Consider the following 22,711-nt stretch of genomic DNA (forward strand, 5'->3'; position numbering starts at 1 on the left):
TACATAGAAAACCCTACAGACTCCACCGAAAAACTACTCAACCTAATAAATGACTTTGGCAAAACAGAAATCAAAGTCAATATTCAGATATTGAAGGCATTTTTGTACACCAACAATGAAATATCAGAAACAGAAATCGGGGAAAAATCTCATATGCTATAGCAACAAAAATAAATAAATAACTTACCTAGGAATAAATTTAACCAAGGATATAAAAAACCTATATTCAGAAAACTACACAATACTGAAGAAAGTAAGGAAGACACAAATAAATGGAAACATACACCATGTTCATGGATTAGAAGAGTTAATATCATCAAAATATCCATATTACCCAAAGCAATTTACAGATTCAATGCAATACCTATTAAAATACCAATGACATTTCACAGATATAGAACAAACATTTTGAAAATTTATGTGGAACCATAAACAACCTCAAATAGCCTCAGCAATTTTGAGAAAGAAGAACAAAGTAGGAGGGATCATAATACCTGATATCAAACTGTATTACAAGGCCGCTGTAATTAAGACAGCCTGTTCCTGGGATAAAAACAGGCACATAGACCAACGGAACAGAACAAAGAGACCGGAAATAAATCCAAGTCTCTACGGTGAATTAATATTCATCAAAGGGGGCAGCACATAAAATGGAGTAAAAATAGCCTCTTCAACAAATGGTGTTGGGAGATCTGGGCAGATACATGAAAAAAATAAAACTCAACCAAAAGCTTGCATCATACATAAAAATAATTTAGTTAAAATACTTAAATATATGCCGCAACACCATTAAAGTCCTAGAGGAGAACATAGGCAGGAAAATCTCAGATATTCCATGCAACAATATATTCACCAATATGTCTCCTAGAGCAAGGAAAGAATAAACAAATGGGACTACTTCAAATTAAAAATCTTCTGCATAGCTAAAGAAAACATCATCAAAATATAAAGGAAACCAACTGTATGGGAAAATGTATTTGCCAATAGTACTTCAAACAAGGGTTTAATCTCCAAAATATATAAAGAGCTCATAGGACTCCACTCCAAGAAGACAAACAATCTGGGAGCGCTGCCTCCCTCCTTCCTCCTCCCCCCTTCCTTGCCCACAGCTCAACACAATACTCGCTGGAAACGGAAGCCACCAAGAGGCTTGTGTCAGTGGAAGCCGGGTATCATCTACTGCAGGAGCGCTTAGCTGTACCTGCAGAAGACCGAGGTCAAAGATGAGACACATGGTAGAGGATCCTGGCCGATCTGCAGAGGAGCAGCACAGGCAGCCGGCAGTTCCCCAGCATATATGAAAATAAGGGACCTGAAATCGTGATGGTCACGGAGGATCCAGATGGTAGGGAGACAGCGGAGGTACAGTGGAGTCTCAGGGACTGGAGCAAAGACAGGAGCAGCAGGGACTTTGGCAGGTACACAGCTTGGGGCCCAGTGCCCAGTGCACAGTGCACAGTGCTCACAACCAGCTCGGGTGCATTTCCCTTGGACTCTTTTGGAGCCCTGGGGCTGCAGAAGGATCCTTGGGAGAGAGCTAGGTTATCAGCTCCCTCCCGGCCAAGCAAGGTTGGGTGCCAGGAGAGACTTGTTTGCTAGAGTTGAAAGAGAGGGTGCTGAGGACAAAGGGCAGAGATCAACCACTGACTGTGGTCAACAGCCTGGGAGAACTGAGAGGCGCAGTGTGGGGCTCTGACTCCGATAGTCACAGCCGCCTGGTCTGCCCCCCACCCAGCCTGGCAGCAAACCCAAGGTTGGGTGGAGGGCCTGGAGCTCCCCCACAAAACTGGGACAGGTCTGAGCCCGAACCCACGGAAACCAGGCAGCCTGGCCCCCGCGCGAGCACACCCTGCAACCCAGCCCATAGTGGTAACCCCTGGGAAAAGAGTGCAATGAGGAAGACCTAGATCCCCCTCCTAGGGTGCTGGGGAGACACACCAGTTTGGCTCTTGGGAGAGCACTCCCAGAAATAACACACTAATTGCCCCTTGGCCTGCTGCAGCCAGAAAAACTGGTTTGGGCAGTATGAAACCAAGAAGAATTTTTTTTTAATTATTGTTTTATCTTTCAATACTTTCTTCCCCTTTTTTCTTCTTTTCTGCTTTATTCCTTCTTCCTTTCATTCCAAACTTATCACTTTTTCCTCCCTTCTCCTGCCTTTTTTTTTTCTTTTACCCACAAGGGACACAAACAACTTGCATCTGTGAAAAGACCACAGCTGGACCCAAAGAAGAGGCTTCCCAACAGTAGAGTCAGAGAGACAAACTTCACTTTGCTATAGCAGAGAAGACACAAGTTGCTGAATATTTGTATTATTATTATTATTTCATTATTCTCACTTCTTTTATATTATAATATCTTTGTATTCCTCCTCTTTCTGTATAGGCTTCTTTGCCTTGGCTGGTTATATTGCATCATTTGACAGGTTTCCCCTGTTCTCTCTTCCATGGTGTATTGCTAATTTTCTATACTTCACATCACTTGTTTTCCTTTAGCACACTACCCAAAGTTCTATACCCCCTATTCATGTTATCCAGATCACATAGAGTCTGTCATATGATTGTTGCTCTAAGATTACTGTAAATAATAGCTGTTCTATACAACTGTAAATACTTCACAACACATCTCCCAGATCTTAGTCCACTTCACAGTTTCCTGAATTCTATTACTGGAGTAATTAACTCTATTTGCTCACACACTACACCTATTTACTATACTTTACTCTCACCTTACCCCGGAATCTGACTGATGGCAACCTCACTGCTTTCTAGATCTAACTCACTAGCCTTCCCTCTCCAACAAGAGACTTATCTTGTGTCCATCCTCTCAAAAGTGGAAGTTGGGTTGAAGATTATGGTTAATACTATATATAGCCTAAATATCTTCTATCTCTTCTCTACCAACTGTGACTGTAAATATCATAAAATACTCTCTCACTGTCATAAACCATTTTGCCTCCCTCTCAAACAGATCACACACACACACACACACACACACACACACACACACAGAGGAAAGGAGTAGGTGGAAGTGGAGAACACCAGGATAACTGAAGGAAACTACACCACTGAATTTCACAAGCATTCCACCACAGAATTTCACACCATAAACCCAGGGAGTCAGACAGACCAATTTAGGAAGCTGAGGCTAACAAGAAGAATCTCAAAAACAATGGGAAGACAAAGAAACAATCCCCAACTGAAAGGAAAGGAGGAAGCCTAAGAAAGAATGTTAGATGAAATAGAGGCAAGTCAACTATCAGATATTGAATTCAAAGCACTGGTTATCAGGAAATTCAAAGAGCTCCCAATGAGCTACCAGAAACTACAGGGGAGCTACAACAAACTTACCACAAACTATATCAACAAAAAAAAAGAAAATTGAAACTATCAGCAAGGGACAAGAGGAAATGAAGAAAACAATTTCTGAATTGAAGAACTCAGTAGAAGAAATCAAAAGCAGGATTGATGAAGCAGAAGATCGGATTAGTGACTCGGATGACAAAGTAGAAAAAAACTCCCAGAAAGAGCAACAAAAGGAAAAGAGGCTCAGAAAGAGTCAATAAGAGAAACCCTTTTATATATCCCTATTACTCGGATATATCCCTATTATATCCATATAATAGGGATACCAAAAGGAGAAGAAGAAGAATATGACAAAAAACGTATTTGAAAAAGTAATGAGGGAAAACTTCCCTAATTTAATGAGAGAAAAAGTCACACAAATCCAGGAACCACAGAGAGTCCCAATCAAGAGGAACCCAAAGAGGCCCACTTCAAGACACATAATCATTACAATGGCAAAATTCCAAGACAAAGAGAGAATCTTAAAGGCAGCAAGGAAGAAAAAAGAAGTAACATACAAGGGAGCCCCAATAAGGTTAGCTACTGCATTCTCAATGGAAACATTCCAAGCAAGAAGAGAATGGCAAGAAATATTTCAAGTAATAGGAACCAGAGGCCTGCAACCAAGGATACTTTACCCAGCAAGGCTCTCAATCAAGATAGAAGGCCAAATAAAGAGCTTCCAAGACAAAAGAGTCTAAAAGAATATACCTCCACCAAACCAGCTCTGCAAGAGATGCTAAAAGGACTACTTTAAGGAAAGTAAAAAGAGAGACAGAGAGGAACACAAGTCCAAAAATGGCAATGAATAAGTACCTATCAATAATAACCTTAAATGTAAATGGATTAAATGCTCCAATCAAAAGACATAGAATAGCTGAATGGATAAGAAAGCATGACCCACACATATGCTGCCTACAAGAGAGCCACCTCGGGATAAAAGACCTACACAGACTAAAAGTGAAGGTCTGTAAACAAATTTTCCAAGCAAATGGATAAGAAAAAAAAGCCAGGGTAGCAATTCTCATATCAGACAAAATAGACTTCAAAAAAAGAGCCATAAAGAGAGACCCAGAAGGTCACTTCATAATACTCAAGGGAAGAATCCACCAAGAAGACATTAACATCATAAATATATATGCACCCAATGTAGGAGCACCCAAATATATAAAGAAAATTTTAGAGGACTTCAAGAAAGATATTTACAGCAACACAATTATAGTAGGGGATTTTAACACCCTACTGTCAAAAATGGACAGATCTTCCAAACAAAATATCAACAAAGAGGGATCACAATACCTGATATCAAACTGTATTACAAAGCCACAGTAATCAAAACAGCCTGGTACTGGCATAAAAACAGGCACATAGACCAATGGAACAGAACAGAGAGCCCAGAAATCAACCCAACCCTCTACAGTCAATTAATATTCGACAAAGGGGGCAGTAACATAAAATGGAGTAAAGATAGCCTCTTCAGCAAATGGTGTTGGGAGAACTGGACAGCTACGTGCAAAAAAATGAAACTTGAGCACCAACTTACACCATACACCAAAATAAATTCAAGGTGGATAAAAGACTTAAATATAAGCCATGACACCATTAAAGTCCTAGAGGAGAACATTGGCAAGAAAATCTCAGATATTCCACGCAGCAACATTTTTACGGATATGTCCCCTAGAGCAAGGAATATAAAGGAAAGAATAAACAAATGGGATCTCATCAAAATAAAAAGCTTCTGCATGGCTAAAGAAAACAGTATTAAATTAAAAAGACAACCAACTGTATGGGAAAACATATTTGCCAATGATACCTCAGACAAAGGTTTAATCTCCAAAATATACAAAGAACTTACACGACTCCACTCTAGGAAGACATCAAACCCAATTAAAAAATGGGAAAAGGACTTGAACAGACACTTCTCCAGGGAGGACATACAGAATATCCAGAGACACATTAAGAGATGCTCAATATCATTAGCTATCAGAGAGATGCAAATTAAAACCACAATGAGATACCACTTTACACCAGTCAGGATGGCTATAATAGACAAAGCAACAAACAACAAATGTTGGAGAGGGTGTGGGGAAAAGGGGACCTTAGTTCACTGTTGGTGGGATTGCAGACTGGTACAACCATTATGGAAAACAGTATGGAATTTTCTCAGAAAAATAAAAATTGACCTGCCTTTTGACCCAGCAATTCCACTGCTAGGATTATATCCCAAGAATCCTAAAACATCAATTTCAAAGAACCTATGCACCACAATGTTCATAGCAGCACAATTTACAATAGCCAAGAGTTGGAAGCAACCTAGGTGCCCATCAGTAAATGAATGGATCAAAAAATTGTGGTACATATACACCATGGAATTCTATGCAGCAGAGAGAAAGAAGGAGCTACTACCTTTTGCAACAACATGGATGGAACTGGAAAGCATTATGCTGAGTGAAATAGGCCAGGCATTGAAGGACAAATACCATATGATCTCACCTTTGACAGGAAGCTAAAGAATAAAACAAACAAGCAAACAGAATAAAAACAAAGACACTGAAATAGAGAACAAGTGGGCAACGACCAGAGGGGAGAGGAAAGGGAACTCAAGGGGAAAAAGGGGGAGGGATTTTGAGGAACAAGTATGAAAGACACAGAGATGAGGACTGGGGGGGGGGATGGGGGGGGAGGGGGGGACCGGGGGGGGGGGGGTACGGTGGGATGGGAGAAATAGATTAAAAAAAAATGTACTTGAAAAGTAACTAAATAAAATAATATTAAAAAAAACAAAATATCAACAAAGATACTGTGGCATTGAACAATGCCCTAGATGAAATGGACTTAACTGATGTATATAGACAGCCCTTCAACACAAAGAAGCTAAATGCACATGGAACATTTTCAAAGATAGACCACATGATAGGACACAAAATGAACCTCAAAAAATTCAAGAAAATTGAAATCATACCAAGCATTTTCTCTGACCACAAGGGACTGAAACTGGAAACCATGCTCAAAGGAAAAAACCCCAAACACTCAAAATCATGCAGATTGAATGGCATGTTATTAAACAACAAATGGGTCAAGAATGAAATTAGAGAAGAAATCAAAACATTTCTGGAAACAACTGAAAATAAACTCACAACAACCCAAAACTTATGGGACACAGCAAAGGCAGTCCTGAGAGGGAAGTTCATAGCAATACAGGCCTACCTAAAAAAGATAGAAACATTTCAAACAAACAACCTAACCCTATGCCTGCAAGAACTCGAGGAACAAAAACAAAGACAGACCAAACCAAGTAGAAGGAAGAAAATAACCAAGATCAGAGCAGAATTAAATGACATAGAGACTAAAAGCACAGTTGGAAGAATCAATGAATCCAGGAGCTGGTTTTTTGAAAAGATAAACAAAATAGACAAGTCTTTAAGCAGGCTCATCAAGAAAATAAGAGAGCGGACCCAGATAAACACAATCAGAAATGAAAGAAGAGAGATTACAACTGACACCACATAAATGCAAAGGATTGTAAGAAATTACTATGGAGAACTGCATGCCAAGAAATTTGAAAACTTAGGTGAAATGGAAAAATTTCTAGAAAAATATAATATTCCAAAATTCAATGAAGAAGAAGCAGAAAGTTTGAATAGACCAATAACAGCAGATGAACTTGAAGCAGTAATCAAAAAACTCTCATCACACAAAAGCCCTGTACCAGATGGTTTCACAGAATTCTACAAAGCATTTAAGGAAGAGCTAACCCCTATTCTTCACAGACTATTCCAAAAAATCCAAAAGGATGGAAAACTCCCAAACTCCTTTTATGAAGCCAGCATCATCCTAATTCCAAAACCAGATAGTGATACAACAAAGAAAGAAAACTTCAGGACAAAATCACTGATGAACATAGACACTAAAATCCTCAACAAAATATTGGCAAATCGCATCCAACAATATATTCAAAAGATTATACACCATGACCAAGTGGGATTCATCCAAGGGATGCAAGGATGGTTCAACATTCGCAAATCAGTAAATGTAATGCATCACATAAACAAGAACAAAGACAAAAACCACATGATCATATCAATAGACGTGGAAAAAGCTTTTGATAAGGTACAGCACCCATTTATGACAAAAACACTCAGCAAAGTGGGAATAGAGGGAGCATTCCTCAATATAATAAAGGCCATATATGAGAGACCTACAGCCAATATCATACTCAATGGGCAAAAACTAAAAGCTTTTCCACTAAGATCAGGAACAAGACAAGGATGTCCACTTTCACCACTTCTATTCAATATAGTATTGGAAGTTTTAGCCACAGTGATCAGGCAGGAAAAGGAAATAAAAGGCATCCAAATTGGAAAGGAGGAAACAAAACTGTCACTGTTTGCAGATGACATGATAGTGTACATGGAAAGTCTTATAGACTCCACCCAAAAACTGCTCGAACTAATTAATGAATTTGGCAAAACAGAGGGTTACAAAGTCAATATCTGGAAATCAAAGGCATTTTTGTATACCAACAATGAATCAGCAGAAGCAGAAATCAAGGATAAAATCCCATGCAATATAGCAAAAAGAAAAAGAAATATCTGGGAATAAACCTAACCAAGGAGGTAAAAGACCTGTATGCAGAAAACTACACAGCCCTGAAGAAAGAAATCAGGGAAGACACTAACAAATGGAAACACATACCTTGTTCATGGATTGGAAGAATTAACATCATCAAAATGTCCATACCACCCAAAGCAATTTACAGATTCAATGCAAGACCTATTAAAGTACCAATGGCATATTTCACAGACATAGAACAAACACTTCAAAAATTTATGTGGAATCATAAACAACCCCGAATAGCAGCTGCACTTTTGAGAAAGAAGAACAAAGTAGGAGGAATCACAATACCTGATACCAAACTGTATTACATGACCACTGTAATCAAAACAGCCTGGTACTAGCATAAATACAGGCACATAGACTAGTAGAACAGAACAGAGAGCCCAGAAATAAATCCAAGTCTCTATGGGCAACTAATATTTGACAAAGGGTCAGTAACATAAAATGGAGTAAAAATAGCCTCTTCAACAAATGGTGTTGGGAGAACTGGACAGCTAGCTATATGCAAAACAATGAAACTTGAGCACCGACTTACACCATACACCAAAATAAATTCAAGGTGGAAAAAGGACTTAAATATAAGCCATGACACCTAGAGGAGAACATTGGCAGGAAAATCTCAGCTATTTCACTCAGCAACATTTTTTACTGATATGTCCCCTAGAGCAAGGGACATAAAGGAAAAAATAAACAAATGGGATCTCATCAAAATAAAAAGCTTCTGGCTAAAGAAAACAGCATTAAAATAAAAAGACAATCAATTGTATGGGAAAACATATTTGCCAATGATACCTCAGACAAGGGTTTTATCTCCAAAATATACAAAGAACTTACATGACTTAACTTTAAGAAGACAACTAACCCAATTAAAAAATGGGAAAAGGACTTGAAAAGACACTTCTCCAAAGAGGACATGCAGAGGATCCAGAGACACATACAAAGATGTTCAATATCGTTAGCTATCAAAGAGATGCAAATTAAAACCACAATGAGATACCACTTTACACCGGTCAGAATGGCCATCATAAACAAAGCAACAAACAACAAATGTTGGAGAGGGTGTGGGGAAAAGGGGTCCTTAGTTCACTGTTGGCGGGATGCAGACTGGTACAACCACTGTGAAAAACAGTATGGAATTTTCTCAGAAAAATAAAAATGGACCTGCCTTTTGACCCAGCAATTTCATTCCTGGGGCTATATCCTAAAAACCCTAAAACACCAATCCAAAAGAACCTATGCACCCCAATGTTCACAGCAGCACAATTTACAATAGCCAAGAGATGGAAGCAACCTAGGTGCCCATCAGTAAATGAATGGATCAAAAAATTATGGTACATAATCACAGTGGAATTCTATGCAGCAGAAAGAAAGAAAGAGCTCCTACCCTTTGCAACAGCATGGATGGAACTGGAAAGCATTATGCTGAGTGAAATAGGCCAGGCATTGAAAGACAAATACCATATGATTTCACCTTTAACAGGAAGCTAAACAACAAAACAAACAAGCAAGCAAAATAAAAACCAAGACACTGAAATAGAGAACAGGGAGACAGTGACCAGAGGGGAGAGAATTTCAGAGAAAATAGGGGAAGGATTTACAGGAACTAGTATAAAGGATACATGGACAATAACTAAGGGGGGTGGGAGGGAGGAAATGGGAGGGAGGAGGGGAGCACCAGGGGGGTTGGGCTGGGATGGGAGTAAAAGACAAAACTGTACTTGAACAATAATTAAATTTTTTTAAAAAGAAAAAAAAGACAAACAATCCAATTAAAATGTGGGCAAAGGACCTGAATAGACCCTTCTCCATGGAGGGCATATAGGGCCCAGATACATATGAAAGGATGCTCAACATCACTAGCCATTAGAGAGATGCAAATTAAAGGGGTTTATCTAAGAAAAAGAAGATAAAAAAAATATGAATAGTAAAATGACAGCAAACTCACAGTTATTAACACCTAAAACAAAAACAAAACAAACTAAGCAAACAACTAGAACAGGAACAGAACCACAGAAATGAAGATCACATGGAGGGTTAGCAACAGGGGAATTGGAGGAGGAAAGTGGGGGGAAAGGTACAGAGAATAAGTAGCATAGATGGTAGGTAGAAAATAGGGGGAGAACAAGAATAGTATAGGAAATGTAAAAGCTAGAGAACTTGTGACCCATGCACATGAACTAAAGAGGGGAATGTGGGAGGGAGAGGGTGTGCAGGGTGGAGGGGAATGAAGGGGGGAATGGGACAACTGTAATAGCATAATCAATAAAATATATTTTAAGAAACAACGAGATACCATGTCACATCAGTCAGAACAGCCATCATGAACAAATCAACAAACATCAAGTGCTGGCAAGGTTGTGGAGAAAAGGAAACCCTAGTACACTGTTGGTGGGAATGCAAACTGGAGCAGCCACTGTGGAGAACAGTATGGAATTTCCACAAAACACTAAAAATGGAACTGCCTTTTACCTGGAGATTGCACTGCTGGAATTATGCCCTAAAAATTCTAAAACACCAGCTCTAAAGAACATAAGCACCCCAATGTTTATAGCAGTGCAGTTTACAATAGCCACATGCTGGAAACAGCCTAATGAATGCATCAGAAAACTATGGTACATATACACAATGGAATTCTATGCAGCAGAAAGAAAGAAGGAGCTCCTACCCTTTGCAACAGCATGGATGGAACTGGAAAGCATAATGCTAAGTGAAATAGGCCAGTCAGTGAAAGAGAAATACCATAGTGATCTCACCTATAAGTGGAGCCTAATCAAGAAAACAAAAAAGCAAGCAAAATAGAACCAGAGACATGGGAATAAAGAACAAACTGACAGTGACCAGAGAGAGGGGGAGGGGCGATAACAAGGGAAAGAAGGGGAAGGGCCAAGTCACAGAACATGTATAAAGGACCCATGGACGTAGACAATGGGAGGGGGATTGAATGAGGAAGGTGGGGAGTGGGTAAGGCAGGGGAGAGTAATGGGGAGGAAATGGAGAGAACTGTAATTGAAGAATAATTTTAAAAATGAAATGAGAAAAAAATTCACTTTTATTGGTGTCAAATTGTTTTAATAGGTATCCCTTCTTTTTCTTTTCACCTATTGTTTCCTTCTATCAATTTTATCTAGCTATCTCCTCCTCCTCCTCACCCAGCTCTCCTATTCCCACCTGCCTGTGTCTCCCCTGCACCTGCCATCTTCCTTTCTATCCTATAATCTTTGTCCTCTGTTCCTATGAGAATTAAATGAAGTACATGCATCATGTGTTCCACTCCTACCATTGGTCTAAAGCAGGAGGCAGCAAACTACAGCATTCTGGCCAAGCTCAGTCCTCTTCCTGTTTTCATAAACAAGGTTTTGTTGGAAGACAGGCTAACGTGTTTGTTTACACACTAGGGCTGCTTTCATGCCATAACGGCAGAGTAGAGTAGTTGCAACTGAGACTATATGGTCCACAGAGCAAAAAATATTTACTTCCAGGACCTTTACAAAGAAAGTTTGCTGAACCTTGATGTAAAGCAATGGGCCCCAGAATCCAGCAGCCATATTTCCTGAGTCTTTGGAGCACTTATCTTTCTGGGCCAGGCACTAGATCACAATTTTGCCACCATGGTGGCATCCTGGAAATTCTCTATCAAGTTCTCTGCTTTGTCAAATCTGACCCACAAAAAGTCATTCTTGCTCCTATTTCAGAAGGCTGTGAACATACATAAAACAATATTCCTAGTATATGAATATGGAAAGGAACTGAAACCCTATAACTTCAAATGCCAAGAGGAAGGTTTTCCTATGGAAACCATCATGAAAAGCATTAATGACCTAACCAAGATAAAGCTCTATTTTACAACTTGAGGGATCGGAATAACATATTTATTTTTAACTACCTGCTCACCTTTGCATCCACTCTCTGTGAGCAGTCACTTGTAATAAGGAAGCATAAGGCCAGTTTCAAATGCCTGCTGCAGAGGGAATTTGGGGGCTGGGTCTACCATGGTAGCTACTGGGCTGAGCACCAAACTGAAATCCTACACCAAACAACCAAGAGCTGTTGCTGGCCACAGTTTCTTTGAGTTCATTCTCTAGTTGGTGTTTTTTTCAAGATGTTCCCAGATTTCTACTTTCTGACCGAGGCTACCACCCTGTTTGTTATACCTTCTATTTCTAAAGCGTGGTCTTGTAATTCAGGGTGTTTGAGGACAATCTACTTTCTCCTCAAACTAATCTGGCAAGATGATCCTCTTAAAAAACATGAATATGGCCCTGGCTGGTGTAGCTCAGTGGATTGAGCGCGGGCCTGCGAACCAGACAATCGCGGTTCGATTCCCAGTCAGGGCACATGCCAGGGTTGCAGGCGGGTTCCCTGCAGGCCAGTTCCCAGCAGGGGACGCGCGAGAGGCAACCATGCATTGGTGTTTCTCTCCCTCTCTCCTTCCCTTCCCCTCTAAAGATAAATAAATAAAATCTTAAAAAAAAAAACATGAATATGGCACTGAGAGTCTATGTGGTACTCATGAGTGTGTTTGGGATTTTTCCTTACCCCTTAAACAGAAAATTTGTGAGCAAATACCCTGTGGGCTTGTCACAAAATGAGAGTCATCAATACAGCATCATCCTCAAGGACATAGGAAGAGTCACCTGAAATTGACATAAATGGGTCCCCTTCCTGTATTCTCATTTGAATGAAGGCATGAGATAGCTTGGGGTAAAATGTTAATTCCAATTAGATATAAGAGCTGGGACTATACAAACCTTGTTTCTGCTTGACCAGTTGCTTGCTGTTCAGCTCTACCAGCAAGATGTCCCCCTGACTCAGGGGTCTGAGTTTACACATGTCAGTACCAGACAAGCCCCACCCCTCCTCAGAGGTCTGAGTTGCCACAGATAGGCCCCTCCCCTCAGTTTCTAGGTTTTCTTATTTCCAGTAGCTTCCTTTGTTCCCTGGGCCTCCAAGGTGGGAGATATTTCCTTGCAATTGAGGTCATAATTCCTCCCTATGGGAGAGGCACACCTGAAATGATGCATTCTGACTGATCCCCTCAGCTCTTCAGAAGCAAGAAGTTGTCAGGAACATTTAATTAAAAGGAGAGCCCGAACGAAAGAAAACAAAAAAGAACCAGAGTGTTTAAATGACAAAATCCATTTGCAAGAAAAGCAATATAAAATCATCTCTCTGCATATTATTTAGATAAAGGGAAAGAAGAGAAACCACATCATATTGTTGGCTCCCACTATATGCCAGGGAAAGAGCTCATGGCTTTAGATGGAGGACATCAGAGAATTTTCTCTCACCTACCAGTACCTATTACTATATCCATTTTAGGAGAAAAATGGAGCTCAGAGATCCTGAATCTTACTGAAATTTGGGCATATAAACAAATGGAATTGGGCTGCAGACCATGTTCTGTCTTTTATAAGATGTGGCTGCCTCCTAACAATCTCTTTGTAGATTATTTGTCTCCCATTGCCCCAGTCCATTTAGGCTGTTATAACAAAATACCATAATCTGGTTGGCTTATAAATGACAGAAATTTATTTGTCATGTCTGGAGTCTGGAACACCAAGATCATAGTGCTCGCAGATTCCGTGCCTGGTGAGAGCTCATTTCCTGGCTCATAGATGGTGCCTTCTAGCTATAATCTCACTAGGTAGAAAGAGAAAGAGGCTCTCTGAGGTCTCTTTCATAAGGCCACTAATCCCAATCATGAGAGAAGAGCCCTCATGACCTAATTATCTGCCAAAGGTACCACCTCCCAATACCACCACCTTGGGGGTTAGGTTTCAACATCTGTATTTCAGTGGGAACACAAACATTCAGACCATAGCACCCATTTTTTCTAGCCTGCCCTCATTTATCATTTCCAGAGTTTTGATTAAAACATTCAAGCTTTGAGCAGTGGCAGTATCGTAGCCAATGAGGTTTATCCGAGGCGCGATTATTGCTAATTAAAACATTCAGCTTTGCTGGATTACTGGCTTCAATTATTTAAGTGACCCTTTACATAACTCTACCATGGTTCTAGCATTTAGGTCCAGGATTTCTAGCCACCAAGAATCTTTGTTTTATGTGAACAATGGAGTTTATTGCCTGATAAAATTCTGTGCAATATCAAGATGGAAACAACAAGGTGGATTGTAATTAAATCCTTATATGGTGCCCACCTCATCTTTAAAAGTCTCCCAGTTCATGATTGATGCTCAATAAAGAAAACCCCGAGTTATTGGTTGTTATAAAACATCGTTATGAATGTCAGCTAACTTGTCCTCTACAGCAGTGGTTCTCACACCTGAGCCTGCATCCAAATTCCCTGGAGAGCTTGTTCAAACTGAGTCTTCCTACCCCTTCAAAGTTTCTGAGTCAGCAGATTTGGGGTGAGACTCAAACATTTGCATTTGTAACCAGTTTCCAGATAATACCAATGCTGAAGATCAGGAGACCAGACTTTGGGACCAACCACTCTATAGAAAGGCTATAGAAAATGAACTAGCCATTCCCTTTTTTCTTTAGTAATGAAACTCTGATTTTAATTCAGGGTAGAAAATGCATCTAACTGAAAGATTATATTTCTTAGCCTCTTTTTTAACTTAGTATGGCCATGTGACTAAGTTCTAGCTTGCGAGCCATAAGGAACTCCAGGAGGGCTGCTTGAAGGATGGTGGGTCACCGAGAAGAGCCTGTGGTAGGCAGCCTGTAAGATGGCCTACTTCCTGAGATTTGGGCCCTTATGCAATTTCCTCTGCTTAAGTGTGGGCTGAACCTCTAATGGGAGAAGCCAGCTGCCAAGTCACGAAGCAGCCCTGTGGACAGGCCCGCATAAGTGAGCTTGGAGGGGGGCCTTCCAAACACTGCCAACAACCACGTGAGTGGGCTCAGAAGCAGATCCTCCTGAGTTGAGTTTTCAGATGACTGTCACCCCAGCCACAGCCTTACTTGCAGCCTGTGAGGCCCTGAGCCACAGTCACACAACTGAGCTGCTCCCAATTATGGCCCCCTGAGATAATAAATGTTTGTTATTTCTAGCCCCTACATTTTAGGGTAATTTGTTATGCAGCAATATGTAACTAACACAGAGCCCCATCTTCGTTCTGCTGCCTTGGCACGTGGTATGAGAACTGGTGCAGCAGAAGCCATCCTCAACCACTAGGATCAAATGTACATGATGAGGTTGGCAAAGTTAGAAGATGGGGTCTGGATCCTCCTGGTAATACCAGAAAGCCAGCATGGGGGTGCATACTTCTTGATGTCCTTTATATCAAAGAGAAACAGATTCTTCTCCTGTTGAAGCTAAAAAAAAATATGTATGCCTGAATTTCCTCCTTTCACCAAGTCTATCAAATAACAATATGATCATTTTTTAATGGACACTTAGGTCTTCCTATGTGCAGGATATTCTTTAAATGTTTTACAAGTATTAACCTATGAAATTGTCCTCACAACCTTATTTCTATTCCCATTTTGCTGATGAGGAATCTGGGGTACAGAGAAGTTAAGTGACTTGATAAAGATCACACAGATAGGAATGATTATAAGTCCAAGCAGTCTGGTTGCAGAATCTGTGCTTTTAATTTCAGATTAAAATTAACCCTGTTCTGCTAACATTTACCAAGCACTTTCAAAGTGATGGGCTTTATACATTTTACAGAAAAGGAAACTAAAGCTCAGAAAGGGTTAAATAACTTCCTGAAAATTACAAGGCTAAAAGTGTCAAACTGAGATTTAAAATTCAGGTTTCTTTGCTTCTACTGCTTTCTGCACTCTTACTGCTTGTGAAATGACACTTCTGTTCTGGGCCTCGGCTGTCTTCAAGCATTCCCACTGACTGGATTATTGAGCTCAGTGTTCCACAAACTTGGCTATGCATACAGATCACCTACAGTACTTTGTAAATGCAGATTCTGACTCAGAGATCCTGGGCTGGGACCCAAGAATCTGCATTTGTCACACGTGCCCAGATGGCAGTGATACTCCTGGACCAAAGACCACACTTTACTCAGTGAGGGTCCAGACAGTAGGAGATTGACACTGTCCCCAGCAAGGCTTTTTGCCAAGTGGCTATATGCCCTGTTTCCTTTTCTGTAAAAAAATAAACAAACAACAACAACATAAACCAGGGAGCTAAAGGAGATGCTTAATAAGTTCCAGTTCGAAAAGTTCTTGATTTTGTACAGAATATAATTTTCTGCCAGTTTCCATACCTTTATACTTACCTGAAAAAGTAATCTGAATTACTGCAAAGCATAAATAAATGCATCTAATTTGACCATCAGGGACTTCAGTTTGTCCAACTCCTTCAGTGTACAAGTGAGAAACAAAGAAGCATGGTGAGTGCCCACAGGTTTGGAGAGCCACGACCAGGTGCTGGGGCTTCTCAGAAATGTCTGGGCCTCCAGGGGTCTGGTTAAAATGCAGAGTCTGATTCAGGAGAGTCTGCTTTTCTAACCAGCCCTTAGGGAACTGGAGCCCTCAGTTAGGCTATCACCTAGGGGCTACCATTGAATGCTAGGGTAGCCCCCAGCTGCTGGTCCATGGTCACTTGGAGGAGCACAGACTCAGAGCACTTTTCTTACACCACCACTCTCCTCTCCAACCACATCACTGTTGCGGTCAGAAATACAGCTTGGTCTGGGAGAGAAACTGACAGCAGGCCTCAGGCCCCCATAGTCAGAAAAGACAGGAAGACCACAATGAGACCGGAAGGAATGAGCCGAGTGGCCCGAATTTAGAAGGACCACTACCACAAGAGAGATGAGGTTTGCATATGGCCTGAAGTTCAGGGGAAGTGGTTAGAGTCCCTGCGAGGGCTGAGAGCACAACAAGAGAGAGCAAAGGAGCACACACACAAGAGCAATTTCCGGCTCTGCTGTGAGGCTTTTCTGGCATTTCTCTGACTCAAGTCCCACCCCACCCGCTCCAGTGAGAGCTGGTCCAAGCCCTATAGTTGGGTACAAACCTGGTGGTAGCACCTGAGTAGCATGGGCATTCTGGGGGATGCCCCTAGGCACCCACCAGCCTGACCTAGAGCCCTGGCTCCCATGTGTCTGTGAGACTTCTGATACCAATTAATTCATCTTTGTAAATGTCCCCTGTGTGCCTAGCACTGTGCTAAAATGGTGTGGGAAATTAAAATGAAGTGTAAAACACACTCTCTATCCTAAGGGATTTGTCATCTAATTGGGGAAGCCAATGTGAAGCAAACTGAGAATTGAAGAGAGTTATAGAAAATGCTGAACTTTGAAGTTAGGACTGGATGTGCAGTGGGGAAACTCAAAAGGAGAAAATGGGTATGGAAGTCAGAAAACACTTCATGGAAGAGGGGCTACCTGAGCTGGGGCCTTAAATAGGTAGGCCTTTTACAATAGTGACTCCAATTCTTCCCTCCTCCTGCATCCTCACCCTTTGTCATGTAATTTTGTAGCCCCCTTCCCCTTCCCTTGCCTTTTTGTTCTGGACTCAACCATGTGGCTTGCTTTGGACATTGGGACATTAAGACTTCACAAGGAGGGATCTAAAAAATTCCTTACACAGTTCCACTTGCCTTTTTATACCTCAGCCGCCACCAGGAATATATGCTGGGGCTAGTCTACAGGACACTGAGAGACAAGTGGGGCAAAACCAATTCACCCCCATTGTCTCAGCCTGCCCTCAGGCACATGAGACAGTTCAGCCAAAATCAGCACCCCAGATGTGTGGACACTAAGTGCTTATTGTTGTATGCCACTGTGCTTTTGTGACTGTTTTTACGCAGCATTATTATAAAAAATACGCAACTGATATAATTGGCAAAAAGGTTGGAAAAATGGAACACTAAAGTGTTCCCTGCAGAGACTCCTTTAGAAAATTAGCTTTGTGTGATATTAATAACTATTACTTGAAACAAGCCTCCCTGGTTAAGCACATTTGGGAAACACTGAGTAAATGAAGATAAAAGGGCCTTGACTGTGAATTTATAGATTGTACTGGTATGTCTCCTTCAGGAGGGAGTATTCACAATGTAACATTTCCTGAATATTTTTTTGAAATATCTCATGGGACAAGGGTGCCCCTGGACATATTTTTAAGACATGCTGGTCTCAGCCAATCACATGCTATTCTAGCACTAACAGATAAGTCACCCTATGCCAGGATATTTGTCATTCCTGTTTAGTGCTGTATCTCTGGGGCCTAAAGTGGTATTCACCCCTCATGAGTACTCAGTAAATATATGTGAAAGAGAGGAAGGAGGGGAGAAAGGTGTGGTATTTCTTACTCTGCTCTTCTATTGGTGCTGTTACCTCTGCCAACAATAAACACCTTGGCTTTGTCTACCTGGTGAACCCTGAAAATCCTTCAAAGCTCAGTGTACAAGTCACCGTTTTCCTAAAGACTTTGACCTCCTCAAGCAAAGTTGAGTGATTCATCCACCATTATAAATACTATAAGTAGGATGGAAGAAAGGAATCAAAAGGAAAGAGGGATTAAAGGAGATGAAAGAAGGAAGGGGAGGGAGGGAGGAAGAGAAGGTGGAAGAGGGGAGAAAGAAAGAAATAGAAATTAATATGCAGGGGTTATTACATAATAGCAAATGGTTAGTGATAATAAGGTTGGAGCAGTTTCCTAGGACAGGTGGTAAAGAAACATGAATATAGAAAAACAAGTGTAGTCTTTGTAAGTCACAAGGAGCCACAGATTAATATTTTAGCAAGAAGGAAGCATCAGATAAGCTCTCTCTAGAAGTTGCTTTTTGTCAACAGGTAAAACTATGCACTACAAAGTAATCTGAATATGACTTCAGCCATTTACTCAATGCATACAATAGTAGGTACTAAAACAGGAAATAAAAATTAATTCAAGTCCCTCGACCTTTGTAAACCAATAATACAAAGACCTCTGTTGAGTGGATATGCTGCTGCATTCAACTGGGGCCTGGTGACTAGGGTTGTCTCTGACACTGAGCCATGTGTTTACACATTAAATATTGAATCAAATCTTCCCTGTGTTGATCAAGGGAAGCATGAGTCCCAAAAAGAGTAGTCTACAATCTGAGTGGAATGAAATATGTTCTTTTGAAAGCCAATAACAGCACAAATAAGCATTTAATGAACATTTCTTTATTGTCAACCTTCATACATGGAACATAAAGACCTTGTCAAATGTATGGCTTCTGTTTTCTACCCTTGCAATTTGCAAACAGATACTGGCAGTTTCCTCGTGGCTATCATGCCTGCCAAAGTTAAAAGGATGACTTGTATCTTTCTGAAAGCTGCCCAGCATCATAGGTATCTTAAGTGTTCTATGCTAAGTAGAAGAAAATCAAAACATAACAAGTGTGACTGTTTCATACACTTGTAGTCCTAAGTAATTCAAAACTAGCTGGGAGAGTTAAACAAGCTAAATCTTACTCATATTGACATTTAATAAGAGGTGAAAATGCAATTCTGGCTAAAGCTAAACAAGCCAAAAGAATTACAGAAGTGGGAGAAGTTTACAGAATTGTAAGAAACTATGGGTATGTGTGTGTTGGGGTAGGGAGACAGGAGAAGGCAGAATGGATAGGAAGGGATTTTGTTGTTGAATAATCCATGGTGTCAGTTGCAGTCAGTATATGGAAGGATGACAATTAGGTATGAGGTTAAGGCATGAGGTTAGGTAACAGTTGTGATCAGTATTCATGAAAATAACCTATATAGACCCTGTAAACTTACATTTGAGGACACCCACATCCCATCACAATTTTTTTCACAATGTTCTCAAGGAATGTGACTTTAACTTTTAAAAGCTAATCAGATTGTCCTCTGCTTAAAAATATATATATTTTAATAGCAGGAGAAGGATGCTCAGATTAGAGCCTAGAAAAATAAAGAATCAGAAAGCAAAAAATAGTTAATGTCTCTACAATCATGCAGGGATAAAAGGGCCCTGAACAGCCAAAATGGGCATCTACCCTACTCAACAGATCTACCCTGTGGTAGGTCACAAAATGTCCCCCTACCTCAAAGATATCCACATCCTAATCCCTAGAACCTGTGAGTGTTACCTTATGTGAGCAAAATTGACTTTGTGATTAATTTAAGAATCTGGGATGGGAAGATTATTTTACATTATCTAGGTGGACCCCGAATGCCATCACATGTATCTTTATAAGAAAGAAGCAGAGGCAGATTTGACACACACAGAAGAGAAATTGGTAAAAAGGTGGAAGCAGAGATTAGAGTGATATGGATGTAAACCAAAGAATCAGGCAGCCACTAGAATCTGGAGGAGTCAAGGAACATATTCTTCCCTAGAGTCTTTTCAGAGGGAGTGTGCCCTTGCTGATACCTTAATTTTGCCCCCATGATAATAATTTTGAAATTCTGGCCTGCAGAACGGCATGGGAATAAACACCTCATGTTTTAAGCCATCCAGTTTGTGCTATTTTCTTAAAGAGGCCACAGGGAATTAATACAACCCCTAACTTAGGGTGGGTGCCTCAGGTAGTCAGAGCTTAAGGACACTCTCTGCAATAGCACTCATGCAGTTGATCCCTCTCTTTCCTGCTCCTGCACCCTTACCCCATGCCTTCACTCCCTGCTTTCCTGGCTCTCATTCCTTGTTCTACAATTAGACTTCTAGATAATAATTTGGCTTTTTTTTTGATAGATTCACCAAAACAAGAGACCACACAAATGAGAGACATAAAATTTTGGTCTGCTCAGCAGTTAGATTTTGTTTTTTGGATGTTAGTCTGCTGTATAAAATTTTTTCCCATTTATTTAATTATTGTTCAAGTACAGTTTTCTGTCTTTTACTCCCATCCCAGCACACCCTCCCCCCATGCTCCCCATCTCCCTTCCATTTCTACCCCAATACTATTAGTTTTTATCCATGTGTCCTTTATACTTGTTCCTGTGAATCCTTCCCCTTTTCCCCTGAAATTCCCTCCCCTCTCCCCTCTGGTACCTGTCAGCCTGTTCTCTATTTCAGTATCTTTGGTTATATTTTGCTTGCTTGTTTGTTTTGTTGTTTAGGCTCCTGTTATATTTTTTATGTGAATTCCCTTTAGATTTATGTATCAGTCTCTGTGAGACTGGCTAATAGAAGCCAACCCCCCCGCCAAACTTGGTTATCCTCAGTCACACTAACAAACAATTTTCTGGGCTGACAACATTGAAGTCTCAATGTACAAATTCCTGATGATCTCACCAGCCTGCTAAACCCCAGCCTGAGTAGCCAGCTATCTTTCTTTCGTGACATCTCTATCTTTTCTGTCAAAATCTAACAGTTGATTGCATTGGTTGAACTCACTTCAGGTACTTATGCAGCTTTTTCTCCAAAAGATATAAGAATATTATGAAATAGACCCTTGATGTATTTGCCAAGACTCATTTGGTTGCAGGTGAAATAAACCCCAATTCAAATCAGCTTAGATACACAAGCCAAAAAATTTTCCTCTCATAACTGAGAGATTCAAAAAGAAAACCACAGCTTTAGGCATAGTTGGATCTAATAATACAGGACAAGACCAAAGTAGGTTTACAGTTGTTCATATGTAAAATAATAAATAATTGATAAATAACAAAAAATAAACTGTTTCATGTACTCACAACTGTAAACCTACTTTGGCCCCACCCTGTATAACAAAAAATTTGTCCCTTTCTATCTGTCTCTTAGTTCTGTCTTCCTCTTACTGACTTTCAATCCCTGGTAAGCTTTCTTGTCTAGGTAACAGATATAACCATTAGAATTTCAAGACTTACCTTCCATTACATCTAGCAGTCAAGGCATTTACTATTTATCTTACCAAAAATTCCTGGGGAAGAGCCAATTGGTCTCTCTAGGGTTGTAATCTTTGAACCCATCCCTGTTGTCGGAAAGCTTTGTGTTAAATGGTCCATGTGACAATTTATTTTTTAAAATGTTTTAGTATAAACCATGTGAAATAGGTATGTAAATCAAGTCTAATCTCCACCCTAAGGGTTAGCATTTGAAATCCTCTAATCTGAAATCAACACCCCAGGTGTGATTAACTGCCATAGAAGTACTCTAATCAGGAATCAGCACCTTCCCAAGGTTCCAGCAGGAGAAAGATAGCTCACTCAAATTGAGATATTTTAAGGAGGGTTTAATAAAGGTATAGTTTACAAAGGTATAGATAGGATGTAGGGAAATCTCAAAGTATAGAGCAGCACTAGAGATCTAGTAACAACAGGGTTGCTACCACACTGCACCAAAAGGTATGAGAGAAAGAAGCAGTTACCAGAACCTGGAAAAAGAAAGTCATGTAGAGTGTGCCACCTTGACAGAAGCTGTGACCTTCAAGATGGGTCACAGCCAACTTGAGGAAGCCCTGCAGGGATAGAGTTGGGAGAATAAATACCTTAACTCACTCTCCTCTCTCAGTCACTCAATGGGCTCATCAATAGTCAAACCCAACTGGGAGCCAGAGGATACATACAGGAGCTTACTCATATGTCCATACAGGTCAGCCTCCTGTGCCAGAGAGCAGAGAGAGAAAGTATGGAGGGTGGAATCTGGGCAGGCAAACAGAAAATATTCAGCAAAGGATGTCATGATGTAGTGCTCAGAATCCACACATAGAGTGTTTTCTAATGAATATAAACAATGCTAGGAAAGTGTTATAGTGTTATAGGTGAGATGAATACTATTTGTAGTAAATGGTTGGGAGAGCTGCAGAAGCCCCACCATGCTTCCATGAGAACTTGGCAAGACAAGCAGTCTAATGCCACAGTCAGCACTTGAGGAATGGAACCCTCCCTGCCCTGCATCTCTCCAGT

At 40.5% G+C, this 22,711-nt stretch overlaps 1 non-coding gene across 1 annotated transcript; it reads left to right on the forward strand.

Annotated features, from left to right (window-relative positions):
* Nucleotides 1-13,842: 13,842 nt before the first annotated feature.
* On the forward strand, nucleotides 13,843-13,990 carry LOC128625963 (U4 spliceosomal RNA). The gene has a single exon (XR_008389825.1). It is a non-coding gene; the product is annotated as a U4 spliceosomal RNA (small nuclear RNA).
* Nucleotides 13,991-22,711: the final 8,721 nt, after the last annotated feature.

Source organism: Artibeus jamaicensis, unplaced genomic scaffold, assembly GCF_021234435.1.
Source record: "Artibeus jamaicensis isolate MK-2021 breed Jamaican fruit bat unplaced genomic scaffold, CSHL_Jam_final scaffold_1283, whole genome shotgun sequence".
In the NCBI taxonomy this organism is placed as follows: Eukaryota; Metazoa; Chordata; class Mammalia; order Chiroptera; family Phyllostomidae; genus Artibeus; species Artibeus jamaicensis.